Below are 24,232 nucleotides of genomic sequence, written 5' to 3'. Positions count from 1 at the left end.
TCCTTATTCCTATTTTATCTTTTTTTTTAAATCTCTACCATTATTCAATGTGTAAACAACTAGTAGACACAATAATTTAGTAGATAAGAATAGGATAGATTTTATCTTGATCTCAATCGTCGAATGGATTTCATCATAATCTCAACCGTCCGATGAATTTTATCCTTATTCCTATTTTATCTTTTTAAAAAATCTTTGCACATTACTCAATGTGTAGACAACTAATAGATACAATAATTTAGTAGATACGAATAAAATAGATTTTATCTTGATCTCAACCGTCGAATGGATTTCATCCTAATCTCAACAATTCGACGGATTTTATCCTTATTCCTATTTTATCTTTTTTTTAAATCTCTACACATTATTTAATGTGTAGATAACTAGTAGATACAATAATTTAGTAGATAAGAATAGGATAGATTTATCTTGATCTCAGCCGTCGAATGGATTCCATCCTAATCTCAACTGTCAGATAGATTTTATCCTTATTCCTATTTTATCTTTTAAAAAATCTCTACACATTATTCAATGTGTAGACAACTAGTAGACACAACCGTCGAATGGATTTCATCCTAATCTCAATCGTCCAATAGATTTTATCTTTATTCCTATTTTATCTTTTTTTTTTAAAATTCCATTCTATAAAAGTGAACATCATTTAGGAAAATAATACCTTGGGAACAGCGTAGTGACGGATAATTCAGAAGATAAATCAATAGAAAATGATATTTGTTTCATAAGAATAAGAATCCACTTCTATGAAATGAAAGAGTTTCACGAATGTGTTCACCCAACATCTGACTTAGCAACCTTCTAATTAGACCTACAACTATAAGGAAGGAGATCTATAGATAATGGGATATAGAAGTTAGGTGTGACGGTCAGCTCAGTCAGAGCAGAAGCGGTCAGGCAAGGTTATCGCTAGACATTGGATTTCCAATTTATTTTAAAATCAAATTAAATATCCTATTTGTCTTCTGAAAATGAATTTCTATATGGGAGGTTCATCTAATAATAATGATTCAAATTCCACTTCATCATCATCAGCATCAGCATCATTATCTTTAGTTTCCAATGATGAAGTTGAGATGCAATTGTGCATACAAACAATTCACATGAACAATTATGTATTACAGTGTTTGCAAGAAAATCAAAATAATCATCCTATCATAGTTGGTTCCGTTCCAGGTCATTTGGTAATCAATCGAGACCATGAAGGTGCTGATAATAATTTATTTCTCGATTATTTTTTAGATAATTCATGCTTTAATGAGGGTATGTTTCATTGTAGATATCAGATGTCCCAGAATTTGTTCCTTCAAATTGTTGATACAATTAAAGGTCATGATATGTACTTCGAACAACATGTTGATGCGATGGGGTAGATTTGGATTATCTACTCTATAAAAAATCACAATCGTGTTTAGAATGTTGGCATACGGTTTGCCAGCGGATGCCACTGACGAATATGGGAAAATTTTAGAGTCGACTACAATTAAAATCATGAAGAGATTTTGTCGAGCTATCGTAAAGTTTTTTGGCGAGCAGTATTGAGATGATCAACAACTAACGATGTTGCAAGGCTAGTGCACATCGGTGGTGTAATGACCTGACCGATCATTTTGAGTATTTTTGCCCTAATCCCCTATTTATTGCCTATTCTATATTACATTGTGGTTACGTGACTTGCCGGAGTATTTGATTTTGGTTTCGGGTGAGTTTCGGAGTGAAATGGGACACATAGTCCCAAAGTTGGAGCTTTAAGTTGAAAGAGTTGACCGTAGTTTAACTTTTGTGTAGATGACTCTAGAATGATGTTTTGATGATTCCAATAGCTCCGTATGGTAATTTTAGACTTAGGAGTGTGTCCGGATGTTGATTTGGAGGTCCGTAGGTCATTTCGGCTTGAAGTGGCGAAAGTTAGAAAGTTAAAGGTTTGGAAGGTTGGAAAGTTTGATCGAGAGTTAACTTTATTGATATCGGGGTCGGATTCTAATTTTGAAAGTTGGAATATGTTTGTCATGTCACTTATGAATTGTGTGTAAAATTCGAAGTCAATCAGAGTTGTTTTGGTATGAAACTATGAATCGACATTAGTTTTGAAATTCGAAAGTTCAAAAGTTCATTGGGCTTGAATCGATGCGCGATTCATGGTTCTAGTATTGTCTAATGTGATTTTACTCTTCGAGTGTGTTCGTATGATATTTTAGGACTTGTTGGTATGTTTGGTTGAGGTCATAGGGGCCTGAGGTGTAATTCAGATCATGTTCGGCGCATTTCGGTACTTTGAAGACTGCTGAAATTTCTGTTGTTGGTTTCATTGTACGCGATCGCGAGTGGAGGTTCGCGATCGTGAAGAGCTGTTTGACGATTGGTGAAAGTTGTTCTATGCGATCGCGAGATGGTTTACGCGATCGCAAAGTTTGGAAAGTCAGTGAATCGCGAACGCGTGTCATTGGTCACGTCGGCAAAGAAGGAAGGAGGAGGTTGGAGGTCCACGTTTGCATGTGGAGTTCTGCCGTCCGCATTCGTGGAGAGTATTTTGGCAGCCTATAAAATTTGTGCTTCGCGGTCACGAAGAAGAACACCTGGGCAGAATTTAAAGTTTCAAAACGTGGATTTCATCTCATATTTTTATAACTTTGGACTTAGAGAGCTCGGTGTGATGTGGGTTTTCGAGAGTTTTTCAAGGAAATCGTGGGTGTAAATGATTCTAACCCAAATTGGACTATATTTCATGAATCTGTTATTATTTTCATCATCTAATTAGTGATTGAGTTGGAAATTTGGAGGGAAATTGTGAAAACTTCCTAGACTAAATTTTGGGGTTTTGAAAGGAGATTTGAGGTCGGGTTTGAGTAATTCTTATATGGTTGGATTCATTATCGAATGGGTGTTCGAATTTTTGTAATTTGGTTGGGTTTCGAGATGCGGGCCCTGGTTGACTTTTTATTTCTTTGCAAAGATCGTAACTTTATTATTCGAAATAGTTTCATATAGTTATATTTATGGTATGAGGTTGTCTTGGCTAGATTCGAGCCGTTCGGAGTTGGAAAATCGAGGGAAAGGCCTACTAGTGGATTGAGTTAGCGTGTTTTGAGGTAAGTATCTTGCCTAACTTTGTGTGGGAGAATTAACCCTTAGGATTGGTGTTGTTTTGTGATAATCGTGATGTGTGGAAGCCGTGTACGCAAGGTGACAAGTGTGTAGATGGGCTAAATGTAAAAATTTACCGGCTTTAGCCATGCAGATTCCTTTTATGCCTTAATTGAGTTATCTTAACATGTTATATTCGTCACCATTAGTCTATTTTCGCATGCTCTACTTGTCTTATCTTTTACTTGTTAATTGATCTACATGTTTAGTTGAAGTTCTTGTTTCCTTTATTCCATATTCATTATGTAACCGTTGAATTCTCTACTTGAAGTTGTTAGTCTTGGAATATCTTGTTGTTAAAATTGGTATTGAGATATAAAGGCTGTGATTTACAATGAGGCAAAGTGTTAAGTTGTGAAATACTATTCCTTTTGAGTTATTCACTTCCGGTTATTATTGTTGAGACTCTTGTGTATATTGTGGTTGAGCCATGGGCTATTTATTGTGAAAACACCGTCGTTGTTGATTTCTTTGGCAAGTTGTGATATTGGGCACTTAAGGTGAGATTTGTGATACGTTGTGTTATTGATACGCATGCGGTGAGATAAGGTGGTCTTGATACGCGTGTTGCTAGTAAGGGAACTACTTGAAGACACGCGGTGTGATAAGGTGGGCTAAAACGCGGGATGCTATTTCGGGAAAAATAATTTTTAAAACTAAACGCAAGGCTTCCGCGGTGATATAAGGAAAGATTGTGGATTATTTTTGTGATTTGAGACTATGAGGTGGTACCTCGGTAGTGACTCTTGTTGGTACTTCTCTATTGCTTCACTTGTGTTTGGTTGTTTTGTTTTCCTTGGCTTAACATTTCTTGCTTTCTTCCATGATGCATTATTTGCCTTGATTCTGTGTAGTTAATTGTGACATATTTCTTACTTGTTTCATTTCCATTGTTATTATTATTGCACTATTAAATTATTCATCCTGTTTCTTATTTATTCCAATATGTCCTTGACCTGACCTCGTTGTTGCACCCTATTTTGCATTAAATAAGACATGATTCAACTTGTGATTTCTTTGTTGTTGATGAAAGAGAGTCGCCACCTAATATTTAATGGTATTCTAGGGTACCTATTTAATTACTAAGTTATGTTCATTACAGGTCTGCAAATCGGTGAGATTATGGGTAAGGATTTTTGTTCTTCTAAGGGGAAGGTGTTAGACATCTCTTAAAATCTACCTGAGGTAGCTTCATAGGACTTAGACTAATTTTAAAGGATCAATTATTTATACTATGCTTTGATTATTACTAAGGCAGGGGTCACTATATACTAAGGGAATGTTATGTGTAAGACTTAAGAAGGGTGTGGGATTATAAAAAGGTTATTGGAGGCTGAGAGTTTTGAAAATGGTTTATATTTTAAAGCTTGAATTATTAAATCATGAAAGTAAGTACTTTGAAGAATAGATGATAGAGTAGTCTTAAGAGTTGTTTATAAGAAAGATGATTTTCAAATGTACCTTGGTTTTTCTAAAAAAAGAAGATCTCAAGAAGCGAGTCTTTGGAAATTCATTTGAGACTGTCCGTTACTGCTTTTTTATGAAAATCTGATTCCATTCCTTGTTAGTGAAAATCAAAGATTCTTTCCTAATTTTATTTGGAAACGGGTTGCCGTTCTAATTAAGGACCCGAGCTTCAAAAATCTTTAAGAAAAAAATGAGTGTGCAAGATGGAAGGTTATAATTAACATAAGGCAAAGATTAATTACTAGCTATTCTTTTTAAGTCCTATATTAGTTAAGGTTTTCCTATGTTCCATGTAATACTAGAGCATAAAAGAAAAATATATAATCTAATATATGAGTGTTAAATACAAGAGGACATCATATGATAAAAAAAAACAACAAGGGCAGTAAGTGAAAGATAATGAAAGCAGTAAACTAAGCTATGGAAATGAAGAACAGTAACGAAAGAGGTAGGGAGAGAAGACTAGACTCTGATGATTGGGCCTCAACAAGGTAGGCCCAGCGACTTGAGAGATGCGGCCATGACAAGACTAAACTCTTAAAAAATATAACAAGAGCTGGTTTGGGCCTGAGTTCCTTAAGAACTCGGTAGGCCCAAATGTATACATGCCCAAAAGAACAAAGAAGGTTATTAGAAATATACTTCATATTCTCAGTATATTGTAATACACAGATAGGTATATAAATAAATAATTAAAACGAGGAAATGATTAATACTACGGGAAATTATATATTAAAGTGGTGGTTTTATTTAGCAAATAATTCACATTGAAAATCTTTAGTTGTCATTAAACATTAAACCCTTAAAGAACTAAATGTGTCAATGAATTAAGGGCTAAAGAGGAAGCTCCACTCGAGGTCGATGCTCCTTTTGGATCCCCCGACACTTCAAAGTTCCCAAGGGACTCAAGGCCCAAGATAATGCTTGTGCCGGAGAGAGCAGCCCAACCTAGAGTCGAACTCCGCTCCCAAATACCCTTAAATACTAACAACATATTTTTCTTACGGGTTTAAGTGCCAATGAGGCCCTTCCAATGTAAATTAAATGCTACAGTATTACCTATCACAAAATATATACCTTCTCTCATATCATAAGAACATATGGACTATATTGGATGACCAAACAAACATATGTATCACATGAAAGAAAAAATCTAATTCTGAAACTCATACAGGTGACCATGTTATAACAGTCCAAATTTAGAGTAAAGAAATACTCCAAAGAAAGGTAAAGCTATACAATAGCAACTCATCATATATAAAGGTTTCTTATGTATGGTAAACCTAGTGTGAGCTGGCTGACTTTGTTTTTCAGTATATACATAGATTGGTACTGCTACATTAATACTTTTAAAGAGAATCAACAATATCAATTCAGGCAACACAGTCATGACTAGTCATTTTTCAATGGTTGTTGAAGACATCTAGGACATGATCAAAGCTTTCAACAGATTTACAATTGACAGACCACAACAAGGAGTTCCTAAGGATTTCTACAAATCGTACTCATAATAAATCATCAAGTTCAGATAACATTAGCCAGGATCCTTATGAGACTTTAGGGATTAGACTTGGTTTTAAAGTTATCAAAAGAGCAAGGATTAGGGTAGTTTTGGACATGATATATAATTAGGAACTAAACAAGAGCATGCAACATTCAGTCAGATACTTAAACATTTCAAATACAGTGATGATTCTTATGTAAACAGAGGAAAACCTTACACATTTTGAGAGTTGAATTAAGCAAAAGGTTACAGACAAGGTAAAGACACTACAACAAGACAGGTTTAACTCAGAACTTAGTTCTAAGTCAGTATATGAATAAAAGGTTGATCATACTTCCTTTTTACAAGTTATTACTTAACTAGCGCAGAGTAGCTAGGTTCTTTCAAAAGATAAATATGCATGACGACCCTAAAGATAAGAGATAGGAGATATCAAATAAACATGCTGCTGAGGGTGTTGACTAATCAAGAAAATAGTTAAGTTCAATTTATCCAATTACCAGTCTTTATAATAGAGAGGAAAGAACAGAATCCTAATCACATTATGAGGAAAGATGACATAACCTTAATAGGTGTGTACAATAAGATTACAGAGAGAAGAAAGGAGAGGTTTAGTTCAAACAAAATCATGTTAACAGAAGCAACAAGCAACTAAACAAAATGAAAGGCTATAATAGTAACTTAGAAACAGTCTAACAGACATGAGCAGGAAAATAACATATAAACACCTAGAGTTCCTGGTTAAGATTAAAGGATAAGAGATATAAACTGAAACACCTTAAGATTCATTCAATCATAATTATCAGAATATAGGTTCAACTTCAGAAACTCACAAGCTACAAAGATGCAATATGCAAGGATAAAGGTTATTGTATGCCAACAAAGCTTATAAGGTTCATGTGAACATGAACATATAACAACTTAAGCATGTCGACTGTTAGAACTTAGGGAATAAGATTAGCAAGAATCAATCATATAGTTTAATCAACCATCATTTAAAGACTCATAGCAGGACAACTAATCACAAGTAGTCATTAAACTAACATAGCATAAATATTAACATATTAAACACCATAGAACAACTGTAATATACAGAACCTAACTTAGCATGCTTGTAGTATTCAAATAAAACGAATAAAAGAGGAGAATGAAAGAGGTGGTGACCTTTTTGAGAGAAGCAGACCAAACGAGATCTTTTTTCAACTTCTTAAGATCCTAGAACACTCGAGTTTGGACCAATGATAATACTCAGTAAAAAGGAAAAGAAAAACAGTGAGAAACCTAAGGCTAAACTTCTCAATATTTTTTTTGTGTGTATCTCTTCAGTGTTAGGTCTTAGTTCTTAGGTTATCCCTTGTTAGGTGAGAGCATTGAAAGCGTTTCAGGATTCCAACTAAGATAGTGGAAGATGACTCATGATAATTATGATAGCAAATCGAGTAAAAATCAAAAGACAAAGGGGGGAAGTCAGTATTGAGTTTACATGAGTGGAGGGTAATTGGTTATTGAAACTTCGAACCAATGGACAAACCCTAAAACCCAGAGGCCACTGCGTTTGATCTCTGGGTATAGGATTCCATGATGATTTTCTTAAGAAGGATTCATGCATGCTCCGATGAAAGAATATCAGAGACTTGATATTGCGTCTTTGGATCTAGGGTTTCAAGATTCAGAGGTTTGAATTTTGTGATTGAAAAAGGAATTTTTAGCAGGATTCATGGACTTTAGGAGGCAAGAGGTGATTTCAGGCTCCGATTTGAAAGATCATAACAGAGCTCAGGCGATTTGAGCTTTCATCTTTGAGTCTAGGGTTAAGCTTTGGGGATTTTGAATTTGTGTGATGAAATGGGAATGAAATCGGCGTGATTCGCGAATTCAGAAGGCAAAGAAGATGAAGTCTCTGATCGATTTGTGACCTTGCATTAATTTGTGCAAGGTTTGTGACTGATTGAGTTCGTAAGGTTGAGAGAAAAGAGAGGAGAAAGGTAAAGAGAGGCAACCAAGTCTCTGAATGAAATGATTAGGGTTTGGGGAATGAGTTTGGCCGTCTCTGAGTTAAGATAGGGAGATGGAATGGGAGCCATTGGATCTGTTGATCAACAACTTATATCATTTTGATAATTAGAAATTTAGAAATGATTTAGATGGAGAAAATTGGTGGCTGTTAGATGATAGGGTTTGGACAGTCGAGATTAGGTCTCTGGGGGACGGGTATTTAAATTAAAAGAGAAATTAGGGAATAAGCGTGAGTCGTTGATCAGATGGATCAACAGCTTAGATGTGGGTGTGTTTGTTCTGTGAGTTGAGAGTGATTGTGACATGGCGAGGTCCGATTGGTCTAATAGAAGTGGTATGGATTGCCAAAGTGGAGAAGGAGATGGGTGTTTGGACTGGGTCGGTTCCGAATTGGGCCTTGTATTTGGGCTAAAAATCATTTAAAAGATAGCCACTCTATAATTGGTTAAGGAATTACAATTGTGGCCTTTTGGTCTTTGGTCCCTTTTGAAATTAAGTTAAATAAAATTAATAATTTTCAATAAAATATAATGAAAATTATAATTGTTAAATACTACTAATTATTGTAATTAATTGATTATTTGTAAAAATACTTCACTAGTATATTAATTTTGAATTATTGAAATAGTAAACTAATTAACTATTTTAAGAAGTAATTTATTGAGTTAATTATAGAACTTATTGAACTTGTGGTGTAAAATGAAGCACATATATTTTGTGTGGCTATAAATCATTGCATAAAGGTAAATTATTTCCAAATAAGGAAAGATGTCATTCTTTTTGGCACAGACTAAAAAGGAAATAGGTTCACATAAATTGAATCGGAGGGAGTAGTAAACTATTAACTATTTTAAGAAGTAATTTATTGAATTAATTATAAATCTTACATATAGAAATTATTTTCATAATCCTAAAATAGTAAATATAAGTTGTAATTACATAGTACTAATACCAAATGATTTATTTTGAGACTTATATTGAATTAATTTGTAGAAATAGGTATTCGTTACTGGAAAATACTTTGAAAACATTTATTGTAAATTATTAAGTATAAATAAATTAATTTTAAAAGGGAGGGTCAAAATTGGCCGTCAACACTCGTCACTACTCTACCGAGGTTAGGCCTGGCACTTACTGGGTACCGTTGTGGTGTACTTATGCTACGCTTCTGCGCATATTTTTTGTGCAGATCCAGGTACCTCCTACCAGTCCAAGAACTAGCGAGAGCTCAGCTTCGGAGACTTCAAGGTATACCTGCCGGCGTCCGCAGGCCTCGGAGTCCCCCTCTACCTAGACTATTTTATTTCCTTATCCTTTTGTAGATATTGATGTATAAGGATATTTAGTACCACATTATAGAGCTTGTGACTTGTATTCGTCGGGTTTTGGGAAGTTGTGTATGCTGAGTCGCAGAGTTTTTTTATATTAGTTGCTGAGTTATTGAGACTTTAATCATTATTTCAGTTATTTCTGTGAATATTAGGCTTACCTAGTCTTAGAGACTAGGTGCCATCACGACATCCTCTAAAAGGAAATTGGGGTCGTGATAAGTTGGTATCAGAGCTCTACGTTCATAGGTGTTATGAGTCATAAGTAAGTTTAGTAGAGTCTCACAGATCGGTACAGAGTGTCTGTACTTATCTTCGGGAGGCTATGGAATTGTTAGGAAAAGTTTCACTTCTTTGATTCCTTATCGTGCGAATTTGTTGACTTCGGAATTCTATATTTCTGTCTTTCTATTCTCTCATAGATGGTGAGGACACGCACAGCTGGATCTGATGATCAGACACTCGTGCCCCCTGCCAAAGCCGCGAGAGTCCGGGGCCGGGGCAGAGGCCGAGGACAGCCACGTGGTGCATCCAGAGCATTTGCCCAAGCTGCTACAGAGGAGCCACCAGTAGCTCTAGTTAGAGGGCAGGAACCCGAGATGCCTGTTACTACCCCTACACTTCAGGAGACTCTCGCCCAGTTTTTGAGTATGTTTGGCACTCTAGCCCAGGCGGGGTTGACTTCACTTACTCCTGCCACATCTCAGGCCGGGGGAGGAGCACAGACTCTCGCAGTCCGTACCCCAGAGCAGCGAGTCCAGGTTGACCAGGTCCCAGAGCTCATACCAATATAGCTAGTTGTCCCAGCTCAGCTCGAGGTTAGGGCAGTAGTATCTAAGGAGGAACAGATTAGGCTCGAGAGGTACAAGAAGTACCACCCACTGTATCCTCCGTACTATGGGTATTGTGGAGTTGAGTGGGGTTGATTTCACTATGTTCCAACTTAAGGGAACGGCTTATAAGTGGTGGAGAGTGTATGAGTTGGGTAACCCGGTCGAGGAAGCTTTACTCACCTAGGATCAATTGTCATAGATGTTCATAAGGGAGTTTGTTCCCCAGAGTCTTAGGGATGTATGACGCGCAAATTTTGAGCAGTTGCGCCAGGGTGTTGTGACTGTATCAGAGTATACAGTCCAGTTCAGCGAGTTTTCCAGACATGCACATGTATTAGTTTCCACTATCAGAGAGCGAGTTTGTTGATTTATCGAGGGGCTCAATCCTGGTATTAGATTCAGCATGGCTCAAGAGTTGGAGACCGATACCCCATACCAGTAGGTTGTGGAGATCGCTAGGATATTGGAGGGTATGTGGAGTCAGGAGAGAGAGAGAGAGGAGAGAGAGGCCAAAAGGCCTCGATATTTTAGCACATATAGTGGTGCCCGTGCCCTAGTTGCAGCCCTTCATGGTAGAGGCTACGTGAGCCATCCTATTCATTCAGCACTCCCAGCTTCTAGCGATGTTCCGGCCACTCCTAAGTCTTAGGTCGCCCACTATGCACCGCCACTATCTAGTGCACGTCCTGCACAAGGTGCTTTCAGCGGTCAATCTATCCGACCAGGCACGAGCCAGTTCTAGCAGCCACGTCCTTCGAGATCTTGTTTTTAGTGTAGTTACATGATGGTCGGCTATAATCCCGTATTTTAGTCACTTATTGCACTCTAATTCACTGAACTTTACTTATGTTGAGCTTTAATTAGGCGTGTTTTGCACTTATTGTATGTTTTATGCCGTGTAGGAGTGATTCCGAGCTATGTAGATGTTGTGGCATGAATTCATGCTATTTTAGAGCTTTGAAGTTTGAGTAAAAGCCCAAGGATTAAGTCGAGATCAAGCTCGGGGATCAACGGATGATAGTGGAACGAAACAAAGAATCGAGCAGGTATATTGCGCAGTATCCGATAAAATGCACATAACCTTTTGGTCGGAACTTTGTTTGGGCTCCACAATATATCGTTGGAAAGATATTTAAAAGGGCTACAACTTTCATATTTTACACTTTCCTAAATTCCCAACTTATATAACCCACGTGTGCGACTAAATATGCAGTCGCGCACTGGGCGCGCACTTGGGGCAGAATGGTGTGCAAAATGAGCAACCAGGTGCGCGGTCGCACATGTTCTATTCGGGAAAAGTCCTATTTCGCTAAAAAAGGGTAGTTTCATCCGGGATTGGTTTTGGGGGCGGATAAAACACCCCAAAACACCATTTTAGCCAGACTTTTGGAGAGATTTCGACCTAGGGAGGTCTAGGAGACTAAGGAGGACTTTGAAGAACACAAGCACAAGGATTTCATCATTCCTTTCTAACTCAAGATTCGGGTTTGGATTGTATTTATATTTTTCTCTACTTTTATTTCATTTGTGAAGAATTCCTCCATGTCCATGGAGTAGAACCTTTTGGGTTTTGATGAATTTGGTGTATTGATGGTTGTTTGTGAATTATAACTCTATTTTTATGTATTTGAATTATTTTTGAAAGATTTAATTATTGCATCTATGTTCACTTGTTCTTGTAATCGAGAGAGGAATATATATTGTTGGTTGAGTTCATAGATTCTTCTAAGTAATCGAAAGAGGCTAGTTGAATCCTTGATTAAACCTTGTTAGGAGGATAATCGAAAGAGGTTCTCCTAAAGACCAATCCATTATGAATTCTTGCATATCTTCACCGAGCTTAAATTAGTTCATATTGTGAGGTTGAGACTTAATCGAGAGAGGAGTTTCTACTAAACATTTGTATTGATAATTAAGTGAATTCGAGAGACTCACTTGAACATTAGAAGTGAATTATCTAGAGTTAGATCCTGAACAATTATCTTGCACCTATCCTATCAACCCATATTTTCTCCCATTGATAACTTCATTACTTACCTTTGTTGAGATTGTCATTAGTCAATAGTTTAAGTTCTTATTTAGTTTCAATTCTTAATTGTACAAATCTCCATTGTTGATCCTCCTGGATAGCAATCGAGCTACGAATTAAGAGAATACTGTTTAAATACAATCCCTGTAGAGACGATAATTATACTATACTATCTTTGACTAGCGAGCACAATTTGAGTGTGTGTTTTGCACTCGTCAAATTTTGGCGCCATTGCCGAGAATTGGAAATCAATGGTGTTTGAAGTAGTTTGTAGTGCTAATTCAGGAATTAGTTTTGTTTTCTTTTATTTTTATTTTGTTATGTTAACTTCTCTTCAAAATTTCTTTTATTGAAGAAATCTTGAAGAGCATATTCTTGTTATTGAACTCTAAATGATGTGAAGATGGAGTACAACCAGCCTAAGAAAATGGTTGAAGAGTTAGCAGCTGAATATTATCAGCGGTATGCTACGTGTTCTAAATGCGGTGGAAATCATCTATGGGTTGATTGTCAAGCAGGTAGGTATTCTTCCTATGGTTCATCTTTTGAACACTCTCACTTTGTCTCTAGTCCGTACAGGTATGGGGATTCATATGGGTACAATTCTGACTCTTTTTGGGATGAATACCTTTATTATGATTGGAATGAAAGCGAAGTGAGACAACCACCTCAAGAGGAGAATGGCAGTTTAGAAGAGCTTATGTATAAGTTCATAAATAAGGTGTAAGAGAGATTTACACAAGATGATGAAGCCATTAACAACCTAACAATACGAGTGAGTCAAATAATAAGTACACTTTCAGAAAGCTCATTGCATTGTGATGGTGAATATATGGAGGAGATACCCGGTGAGAATGAGCCTACCCGAGATGATGAACATCTACAGAGAGAGTTGTCCACTCTGCAAGAGGACTCTGTTTCAACTAAAATGATTGAAAATGAGGCTTTGGTTGATTATGAAGCAATACAAGAAGAGTTCAACCCCCAATCCACCTATCCACAATTGCAATTTTTAGTAGAAAAATGAGGAACAAATGGCCTTGGACTTACAAGAGGAGTACTCACATGATCTTTCCTCTTCATTTTCTTACTCTAACCTTGATCATGTAGATTTTTTTGGGGGGATTTACAGAAATATGCAGGGATTGATCTTGTAAATGAATGCAAAAACAAGTTAAGGATAATCCTACAAGAACAATCCTCCACTCAAAATGAGGCCAAGAAAGAAAGAAAAGAGTGGGTCTTTCAAAAATTCCTAAAGGACTTTGGCCTGATGAGCTCCATAAAGAATCCCGAGGGGCAAAATCGGAAAATGCATTCATAATTAGGGGTGGAGTTCACAAGTTCTCGGAAGCGAAAAAAGTCCACGGGAGTTTTCTTTACCTCTTACTTTTTATTTGTGTGTCATGGGGACATGCCACAATTTAAATGGTGGGGTGGGATGTAAATATATAAATAAATATTTGTTTTTGTTTTTTGTGTGTGTTTTCGTTGCTTTTGATTGAAATTTTTAAAGTCGATATATATATATTATCTTCTTTAGGTAGTATAATAAATTCCCCTTGACATTTATTTGTGCCGTGATTCTTTTCCAAGGATTTTATTTGAACCGGGTGTAGTTAGTTTTTTTTTAGGAGTAGGAAATCTTGTGCTGTGATTTTAAATGAAAGCAATATCTCTTGACTTTATTATGGCTTGAGAATAAATAAGTGTTTTAGTTGTGACGCTTAGGCTCAATTTTTGACTCTTGTATAAGTATCTCAAATTGTACGATCTTAACTTTGCTTAACTACTTTGATTAGAGTGTCTTGATGAGTCCGATTCTGAGTGAGTTATGTCCATGTGTGTGTGAGGTTTCGTGGATTATGTGCATTGCATTTGATGTCTAGAACTTGCCTCGTGTGTTTGCAAAGTGAAATAGTAGTTTTATTCAGTCTTGAAAGTGATATAGGCGTTTCTTTGTTGAGCCAGATATATGTGTTTACCTACCAAATTATTATGTATCTTAGTTAATCCCCTTTGAGCTTATAATCTTGTTTCTTTGGCAATTACATTACAAGCCTTACCCATTTGTTTGAATTGACCATCTATTTGAACCATTTACCTCCCGTGAGCACTTGAAATTGTATGAACTTTGTAAAAGTTGAAGTGTGGGGTGGTTGGTTTGGCTTTTGAGTGGGACTATTGAACTAAGGAGAACTGTGCACTATTTTGAAAAATAAAGAGCCACTTGAATTAAAAAAGAAAGAAAAAGTAAGTGTATGATTGTGAAAAATATTCCTTGATAGTGGTTATTTGATGTAATTGTGCTTAAAGAAGTAGGGAGTTAATGTATATTGATGTGAATGTGGAGTTATGGTTTGACATAAGTGTGGGATTTTGAACGGTCAATTGTATTTATTAAAGTGCTTAGAGAGGTGTAGTCAGTATATCCAAATGTATCCTACCCGTCCCGCAGCCTACATTACAACCAATTAAAGTTATACTTGATCCTTGACTAAATAAGTTCAATTAGTAGAGTAGTACACTATGGGAAAGCTTATGGTACATCTTTTGTTGCACATGAATGTTGTTTTGAGAGTGAGCGAATTCTTCCTATATTGAGTTCCTAATTGTTCTTAAACATTATTGTTTGTGGAACTACTCTCTATTTTTATGTGAGGGCACTTGATTCATGAAGGAATGGTAATGTCATTGACCTATGTGTTAGAGTAAGTGAGCAGATTGTGAAAAATGCATGGTGTTGTTGAGTCAACTCTTGAGGCGAGGATGTTACGCTCTAGTGCTTAATCTTTACTAATATTATTGGAGTGATGAGTTAGGAGAACTGTTTAAAAAGGTAATGTCTATGTGAAGTATAGTTTTATTTCTCAAGGACGAGCAATGGTTTAAGTGTGGGGTGTTGATGGTAGGCTATAATCCCGTATTTTAGTCGCTTATTGCACTCTAATTCACTGCACTTTACTTATGTTGAGCTTTAATTAGGCGTGTTTTGCACTTATTGTGTGTTTTATGCCCCGTAGAAGTGATTCCGATCTATGTAGGTGTTATGGCATGAATTCATGCTATTTTGGAGCTTTGAATTCTGAGTAAAAGCCCAAGGATTAAGTCAGGATCGAGTTCGGGGATCAACAGATGATAGTGGGAACGAAACGAAGAATCGAGCAGGCATATTGCGCACTGTCCTGTTAAATTCACATAAATATTTACTCGGAACTTCATTTGGGCTCCAGAATATTTCGTTGGAAAGATATTTAAAAGGGATACAACTTTCTTGTTTTACACTTTCCCAAATTCCAACTAATACAACCCAGGTGTGCGACCAAGTGCGCGGTCGCGCACTTGGGGCAGAATGGTGTGCAAAGTGAGCGACCAGGTGCGCGGTCGCACATGTTCTGTCCGGAAAAAGTCTTATTTCGCTAAGAAAGGTTAGTTTTGTCCGGGATTGATTTTGGGGGTGGATAAAACACCCCAAAACACCATTTTAGCCAGACTTTTGGAGAGATTTCGACCTAGGGAGGCCAAGGAGGCTAAGGATGAGTTTGAAGAATACAAGCACAAGGATTTCGTGATTCCTTCCTAACTCAAGATCCGAGTTTGGATTGTAATTATATTTTCCTCTACCTTTATTTCATTTGTGAAGAACTTCTTCATGTCTATGGAGTAGAACCTTTTGGGTTTTGATGGATTTAGTGTACTGATGGTTGTTTGTGGATTATAACTCTATTTTTATGTATTTGAATTATTTTTGGAAGATTTAATTGTTGCATCTATGTTCACTTATTCTTGTAATCGAGAAAGGCATAACTTGTGATATATTTGCACTATATTATTGGTTGAGTTCATAGATTCTTCTAAATAATCGAAAGAGGCTAGTTGAATCCTTGATTAAACCTAGTTAGGAGGATAATCGAAAGATGTTCTCCTAAAGACCAATCCATTACGAATTCTTGCATATCTTCACCGAACTTAAATTGGTTCATATTGTGAGGTTGAGATTTAATCGAGAGAGGAGTTTCTACTAAACATTTGTATTGATAATTAAGTGAATTCGAGAGACTCACTTGAACATTAGAAGTGAGTTATCTGGAGTTAGATCACGAACAATTATCTTGCACCTATCCTAACAACCCATATTTTCTCCCATTGATAACTTCATTGCTTACCTTTGTTGAGATTGTCACTAGTCAATAGTTTAAGTTCTTATTTAGTTTCAATTCTTAATTGTACAAATCTCCATTGTTGATCCTCCTGGATAGAAATTGAGCTACGAACTAAGAGAATACTGTTTAAATCCAATCCTTGTGGAGACAATAATTATACTATACTATCTTTGACTAGCGGGCACAATTTGAGTGTGTGGTTTGTGCTCGTCATGACACTCATCATATGGTGAGGGACTACCCCAGACTTAGGAAGGGTGCACCTCCATAGACTACTCAGGCCCCACGTATTTCATAGGGTCCTCAGGCTTCTCAAGCCATGGTTACAGCACCAGCTGCCACTCCACCTGCACAGTCAGCTAGAGGTAGAGGTCGGGCGGGTAGGGTTCGCTCTAGAGGGGGAGGCCAAGCCAGATGTTATGCTCTTTCGACTAGGACAAATGCGGCTACATCCGACTCAGTTATCATAGGTATTGTTCCGGTTTGTCATAGAGATGCATCCGTCTTATTTGATCCAGGCTCTACTTATTCCTATGTATCATCTTACTTTGCTCCATATTTGCATATATCCTGTGCTTCTTTGAGTTCTCATGTCTATGTGTCCAAGCCTGTGGGAGATTCCATTATTGTTGACCGTATGTATCGGTTGTGTTTTGTTGTTCTTGGTAGTTTTGAAACCAGAGCTAACCTATTGTTGCTTAGTATAGTAGATTTTGATGTTATCTTGGGTATGGACTGGTTGTCGCCCTATCATGTTATTCTTGATTGTCACGCCAAAATAGTGACATTGGCTATTCCAGGTTTGCCGCAGTTGGAGTGGAGGGGTACTTTGGATTATGTTCCTAGTAGAGTGGTGTCTTTCCTTAAGGCACAACGAATGGTTAGAAAGGGATGTGATGCGTATCTTGAATATGTGAGTGATGTCAGTGTTGATACTCCTACTGTTGAGTCAGTTCCGATAGTGAGGGATTATCCAGATGTATTTCTGGTGGATCTTTTGGGCATGCCGCTCGATAGGGATATCGATTTTGGTACTGATTTACTGCCGGGCACTTAGCCCATTTCTATTCCACCATATCGTATGGCCCCAGCGGAGCTGAATGAGTTAAAAGAGCAGTTGCAAGAGTTGCTTGATAAGGGTTTCATTCGGCCTAGTGTATCACATTGGGGTGCTCCAGTCTTGTTTGTAAAGAAGAAAGATGGTTCTATGAGCATGTGTATTGATTATCGGCAGTTAAGCAGGTTTACAATGAAGAACATGTATCCATTGCCACGCATTGGTAATCTATTTGATCAACTACAGGGTGCCAGAGTGTTCTCAAAATTTGATTTGCGGTCAGGCTATCATCAGTTGAAGATTCAGGAGTCGGATACTCCGAAGAATGCCTTCAGGACTCTGTATGGTCATTACGAGTTCATTGTGATGTCATTTGAGCTGGTCAACGCCCCAGCAACATTCATGCACTTGATGAACAATGAATTCCAGCCCTTTATTGACTCATTCGTCATTGTGTTTATTGATGACATCTTGGTGTACTCCCGGAGCCAGGAGGATTATGAGCAGCACCTGAGTACCGTGCTCCGTACATTGAGAGAAAAGAAGTTGTATGCAAAATTTTCAAAGTGTAAATTCTGGCTTGATTTAGTGGCCTTTTTGGGTCACGTGGTGTCGAGTGAGGGGATCAAGGTAGATTCGAAGAATATTGAAGCAATGTAGAGTTGGTCCAGACCGTCTTCAGCTACTGAGATCCGGAGTTTTCTTGGTTTGGCAGGGTATTACCGTTGTTTCGTAGAGGGTTTCTCATCTATTGCTGCTCCTATGACCAGATTGACCCATAAGGGTGCTCCGTTCAGATAGACCGATGAGTGTGAGGAGAGCTTTCAAAAGCTCAAGACTGATTTGACTACAGCTCCAGTGTTGGTGTTGCCTACGGGCTTGGGGTCTTACACTATGTACTTTGATGCATCGCGTGTTGGCCTCGACGTGGTGTTGATGCAAGATGGTAGGGTGATTGCCTACGCATCCAGACAGCTGAAGGTACATGAGAATAATTATCATGTCCATGACCTTGAGTTAGCAGCTATTGTTCATGCCTTGAAGATTTGGCGGCATTATTTGTACGGTATCCCTTGTGAGGTCTATACCGACCACTGGAGCCTACAATATCTACTTAAACAGAAGGATCTTAACTTGCGGCAATGGAGATGGTTAGAGTTGCTTAAGGACCATGATATCATTATTCTATATCATCCCTAGAAGTCCAATATGGTGTTCGATGCCTTGAGTCATAAGGTGGAGAGCTTGGGCAGTTTAGCATATCTACTGGCAGCGGAGAGGCCATTAGCATTGGATGTTCAGGCCTTGTCCAACCAGTTTGTTAGATTGGATGTTTCGGAGCCGAGTCGAGTTTTGGCATGTGTGGTTTCTCGGTCTTCCCTATATGATCGTATCAGAGGGCGTCAGTATGACGACCTCTATTTGCTTGTCCTCAAGGACACGATTCAGCACAGCGATGTCAAGAAAGTCACTATTAGGGAGGACAGTGTGCTACGGATGTAGGGCATGCGATGTGTGCCCAATGTATATAGTTTGCGTGAGTTGATTCTTTAGGAGGCCCACAGTTTGCGATACTCCATTTATCCGGGTGCCGCTAAGATATATAAGGACTTAAGGCAACACTATTGGTGGAGGAATACGAAGAAGGACATAGTGGAGTATGTATCTCAGTGCTTAAATTGCCAGCAGGTAAATTATGAACATCAACGGCTAGGTGGATTGCTTCAGAGACTAGAGATCCCAGAGTGGAAATAGGAGCGGGTTACTATGGATTTTGTTGTTGGGCTCCCACGGACTCAGAAGAAGTTCGATGCAGTATGGGTGATTGTAGATAGGTTGACAAAGTCGGCTTATTTCATTCCAGTGGTGACTACTGATTCTTCAGAGCAGCTGGCTCAAGTTTATATTTGCGATATTTTCTGACTTCATTGCGTGCCGGTATCCATCATCTCTGACCAGGGTACACAATTTACATCGCGATTCTGGAGGGCCGTACAGTGTGAGTTAGGAACGCGGTTGAGTTGAGTACATCATTCCACCCTTAGATGGACGGACAGTACGAGCACACTATTCATATATTAGAGGATATGCTTCGTGCATATGTGATGGAGTCTGGGGGTTCTTGGGATAATTTTTTCCCGCTTGCAGAGTTTGCCTACAAAAACAGCTACCGGTCGAGCATTCAGATGGCTCCATATGAGGCCTTGAATGGGAGTCGGTATCGATCCCTGGTGGGTTGGTTCGATCCGGGTGAGGCTAGGCGATTGGGTACAGACTTTGTTCAGGATTCTTTGGAAAAAGTTAAATTGATTCAAGACCGGCTTCGCACAACCCAATCTAGACAGAAGAATTATGTGGATAGGAAGGTTCGCGATGTTGTATTCATGGTTGGGGAGCAGGTCTTGCTCCGGATTTCACCCATGAAGGGTGTTATGAGGTTCGGAAAGATGGGCAAGTTGAGCCCTAGGTATATCGGACCTTTTGAGATTCTTAAGAGGATTGGGGAGGTGGCCTACAAGCTTGCACTACCACCTAGTCTAGCTGCAGTTCATCCAGTATTCCATGTTTCTATGCTCTGGAAGTATCAAGGTGATCCGTCTCATGTGTTGTATTTCAGCTCAGTCCAGTTGGATAAGGATTTGTCTTATGTTGAGGAGCTAGTAGCCATTTTGGACAGGCAGGTATGAAAGTTGAGGTCGAAGAATATTGCTTCAGTAAAGGTTCATTGGAGGTGTCAACCAGTCGAGGAGGCGACTTGGGAGACCGAGCATGATATGTGTAGCCGTTATCCTCATCTTTTCACCACTTCCGATATGTCTCTATACTCGTTCGAGGACAAACGTTTGTTTTAAGAGGGGGAGGATGTAATGATTCGATCGGTCGTTTAGAGTATTTTTGCTCTGATCCCCTATTTATTGCCTCCTTTATATTATATTGTGGTTATGTGACTTGCTGGGTGTTTGATTTTGGTTTCGGGTGAGTTTCGGAGTGAAATGAGACACGTAATCCCTAAGTTAGAGCTTTAAGTTGAAAGAGTTAGCCGTAGTTTGACTTTTGTGTAGATGATTCTGAAATTGAGTTTTGACGGTTCTAATAGCTCGGTATGGTGATTTTAGACCTAGGAGCTTGTCCGGATGTTGATTTGGAGGTTCGTAGGTCGTTTCGTCTTGAAGTGGCAAAAGTTAGAAAGTTGAAGGTTTGGAAGGTTGGAAAGTTTGACCGGGAGTTGACTTTATTGATATCAAGGTCGGATTCCGATTTCGGAAGTTGGAATAAGTCTGTCATGTCATTTATGACTTGTGTGCAAAATTTGAAGTCAATCGGAGTTGTTTTGGTATGAATCGGCATTAGTTTTAAAATTCAGAAGTTTATACGTTCATTACGCTTGAATCGATGCATGATACGTGATTCTAGTATTGTTTGATGTGATTTGATTCTTCGAGCAAGTTTGTATGATGGTTTAAGACTTGTTTGTATATTTGATTGAGGTCCCGGTAGCCTCTGATATAATTCAGATCATATTCGGTGCATTTCAAAACTTTGAAGACTGATGAAATTTCTGTTGCTGGTTTTCTTGTACGCGATCGCAAAGAGCTGTTTGTTGATTGGTGAAAGTTGTTCTATGCTATCGCAAGATGGTTTATGCGATCGCGAAGTTTGGAGAGTCAGTGAATCATGAACACGTGTCATTGGTCGCGTCGACGAGGAAGAAATGAAGAGGCTGGAGGTCCACGCGTTTTGTTCTTCGCGATCGTGTCAAGGGTTCCACGATCGCATAGCTTGTGGAGTTTGTGAGTCGCGTTCACGTGTGGAGTTATGCATTTGCGGAGAGTATTTTGGCAGCCTGTGAAATTTGTTATTTGCGAGTGCGAAGCATTTCCCGCGATCGCGAAGAAGAACACCTAGGCAAAATTTAAAGTTTCAAAACGTGGGTTTCATCTCATTTTTTCATAATTTGGACCTAGAGAGCTCGGTGTGATGCAATATTTTGAGAGGTTTTCAAGGAAATTATTGGGGTAAGTGATTGTAACCCGGATTGGACTATATTTCATGAATCTATTATTAGTTTATTAGTGATTTAAGTTGGAAATTTGGGGGGAAATTGTGAAAACTTCCTAGACTAAATTTTAGAGTTTTGAAAGGCGATTTGAGGCCAGATTTGAGTAATTCTTATATGGTTGGACTCGTTATCGAATGAGAGTTCAGATTTTTGTAATTTTGGTCGGGTTCCGAGACGCGTGCCTCGGTTGGCTTTTTGAATTTACTTTTTATTTCTTTGCATAGATCGTAACTTTATTGTTCGAAATAGTTTCCTATAGTTTATATTATAGTATGAAGTTGTTTTGACTAGATTCGAGCCGTTCAGAGTTGGAAAATCAAGGGAAAGTCCTACTAATGGATTGTGTTAGCGTGTTTTGAGGTAAGTGTGTTACCTAACTTTGTGTGGGGGAATTACCTCTTAGGATTGGTATTGTTTTGTGATAATTGTGATGTGTGGAAGCCGTGTACGCAAGATGACAAGTGTATACATGGGCTAAATGTAAAAAATTTCCGATTTTAGCCATGTAGATTCCCTTTATGCCTTAATTGAGTTATCTTAACATGTTATATTCATCACCATTAGTCTATTTTTGCATGTTTTACTTGTCTTATCTTCTACTTGTTAATTGCTCTACATGTTTAGTTGAAGCTCTTATTTCCTTTACTCCATATTCATTATGTAACCGTTGAATTCTCTACTTGAAGTTGTTATTCTTGGAATATCTTGTTGTTAAAATTGTATTGAGGTATAAAGGCCGTGATATACATTGAGGCAAAGTGTCAAGTTGTGAAATACTATTCTTGTTGAGTTATTCACTTCCGGTTATTATTGTTGAGACTCTTGTGTATATTGTGGTTGAGCCATGGGCTATTTATTGTGAAAATACCATTGTTGTTGATTTCTTTGGCAACTTGTGATATTGGGCACTTGAGGTGCGATTTGTGATACGTTGTGTTATTAATACGCATATGGTGGTATAAGGTTTTGGGGTTGAAACGCATGCGGTGAGATAAGGTGGGCTTAATACGTGTATTGCTAGTAGGGAAACTACTTGAAGCCACGTGGTGTGATAAGGTGGGCTAAAACGCGGGATGCTATTTCGAGAAAAATATTTTTCAAAACTAAATGCAAGGCTCCCACGGTGATATAAGGAAAGATTGTGGATTATTTTTGTGATTTGAGACTACGAGGCGGTACCTCGATAGTGACTCTTATTGGTACTTCTCTATTGCTTCACTAATGTTTGGTTGGTTTGTTTTTCTTCACTTAACATTTCTTGCTTTCTTCTGTGATGTATTATTTTGCCTTGATTCTGTGTAGTTAATTGTGGCATATTCCTTACTTGTTTAATTTTCATTGTTATTATTATTGCACCGTTAAATTATTCATCCTGTTTCTTATTTATTCCAGTAGGGCCTTGACCTGACCTCGGTACTACTCTACCGATGTTAGGCATGTCACTTACTGGGTACCATTGTGGTGTACTCATGATACGCTTCTGCATATCTTTTTGTATAGATCCAGGTACCTCCTACTAGTCCAGGCACTAGCGAGAGCTGAGCTTCGGAGATTTCAAGGTATACCTACTGGCGTCCGCAGGCCTCAGAGTCCCCCTCTACCTAGACTATTTTATTTTCTTATCCTTTTATAGATACTAATGTATATGGATATTCAATACCACTTTATATAGATTGCGACTTATATTCGACGGGTTATAGAGAAGTTGTGTATGCTGAGTCGCAGAGTTCTTTTTATATTAGTTGCTAAGTTATTGAGACTTTAATCATTATTTCAGTTATTTCTGTATGAATGTTAGGCTTACCTAGTCTTAGAGACTAGATGCCATCACGACATCCTATGAAGGGAAATTGGGGTCGTGATATGTGGACATCGTGGTTTTCTAGGAATGCTAGGCAGTTTAGACTGCACGCAGTAGAAATGGAAAAATGTCCAACAACATGAGCTAGACAATATGCAGGTTGTAGTGGATCCCTAACATTTATTCTTGAAGCGGTGGCTGAATATGACATTTGGATATGGCATGCATATTTTGGTATGCCCGACACCAATAATGACATTAATATTTTATAGTCATCACATTTGTTTTTCAATTTAGCTAAAGGTATTGCTCCTCCCGCCCATTATGTTATTCAAGTAAAAGAATATGATGCGTGTTATTATTTAGATGACGGTATATATCCAAAATAGTCTACTCTTGTGCAAACTATTCGTGAGCCACGTTCATCAAATAAGACATATTTTGCGATGAAACTAGAATCATGTCGAAAAGATGTTGAACGTGCATTTAAAGTTTTGCAAGCTCGTTTTGCAATTATTGTAGAACGGTCACGTTTTTGGAGAAAAAAAGTGCTACATGATATAATAACAACATGTATTATACTGTACAATATGATCGAGGATGAGCGTGATCTTAATGCACCAATTCAAGATACTTGGGAAGATCCAACTCCAACAGTAAAAATTGTAGTAGATAAAAATCACTGATTTGAACAATTTTTAAGTTGACACAAAAAAAATTAAGGACAAAGATGCTCATTTTGCACTTCGTAATGCATTAATAGATCATTTATGAGAGCATACTAGAGGTGAAAGTTGAATATTTAAGTAGTTTTT

General features: G+C 38.0%; 1 pseudogene; it reads left to right on the top strand.

Annotated features, from left to right (window-relative positions):
- The first annotated feature begins 986 nt into the window (after positions 1–986).
- On the top strand, positions 987–24,103 carry LOC142180131 (uncharacterized; annotated as a pseudogene).
- The last annotated feature ends 129 nt before the right edge of the window (positions 24,104–24,232 follow it).

The sequence above is a fragment of the Nicotiana tabacum genome, chromosome 4, assembly GCF_000715075.1.
Source record: "Nicotiana tabacum cultivar K326 chromosome 4, ASM71507v2, whole genome shotgun sequence".
NCBI lineage: Eukaryota > Viridiplantae > Streptophyta > Magnoliopsida > Solanales > Solanaceae > Nicotiana > Nicotiana tabacum.
The sequence above is the reverse complement of the archived record's forward strand: the minus strand, read 5'-3'. Positions and strand labels throughout refer to the sequence as shown.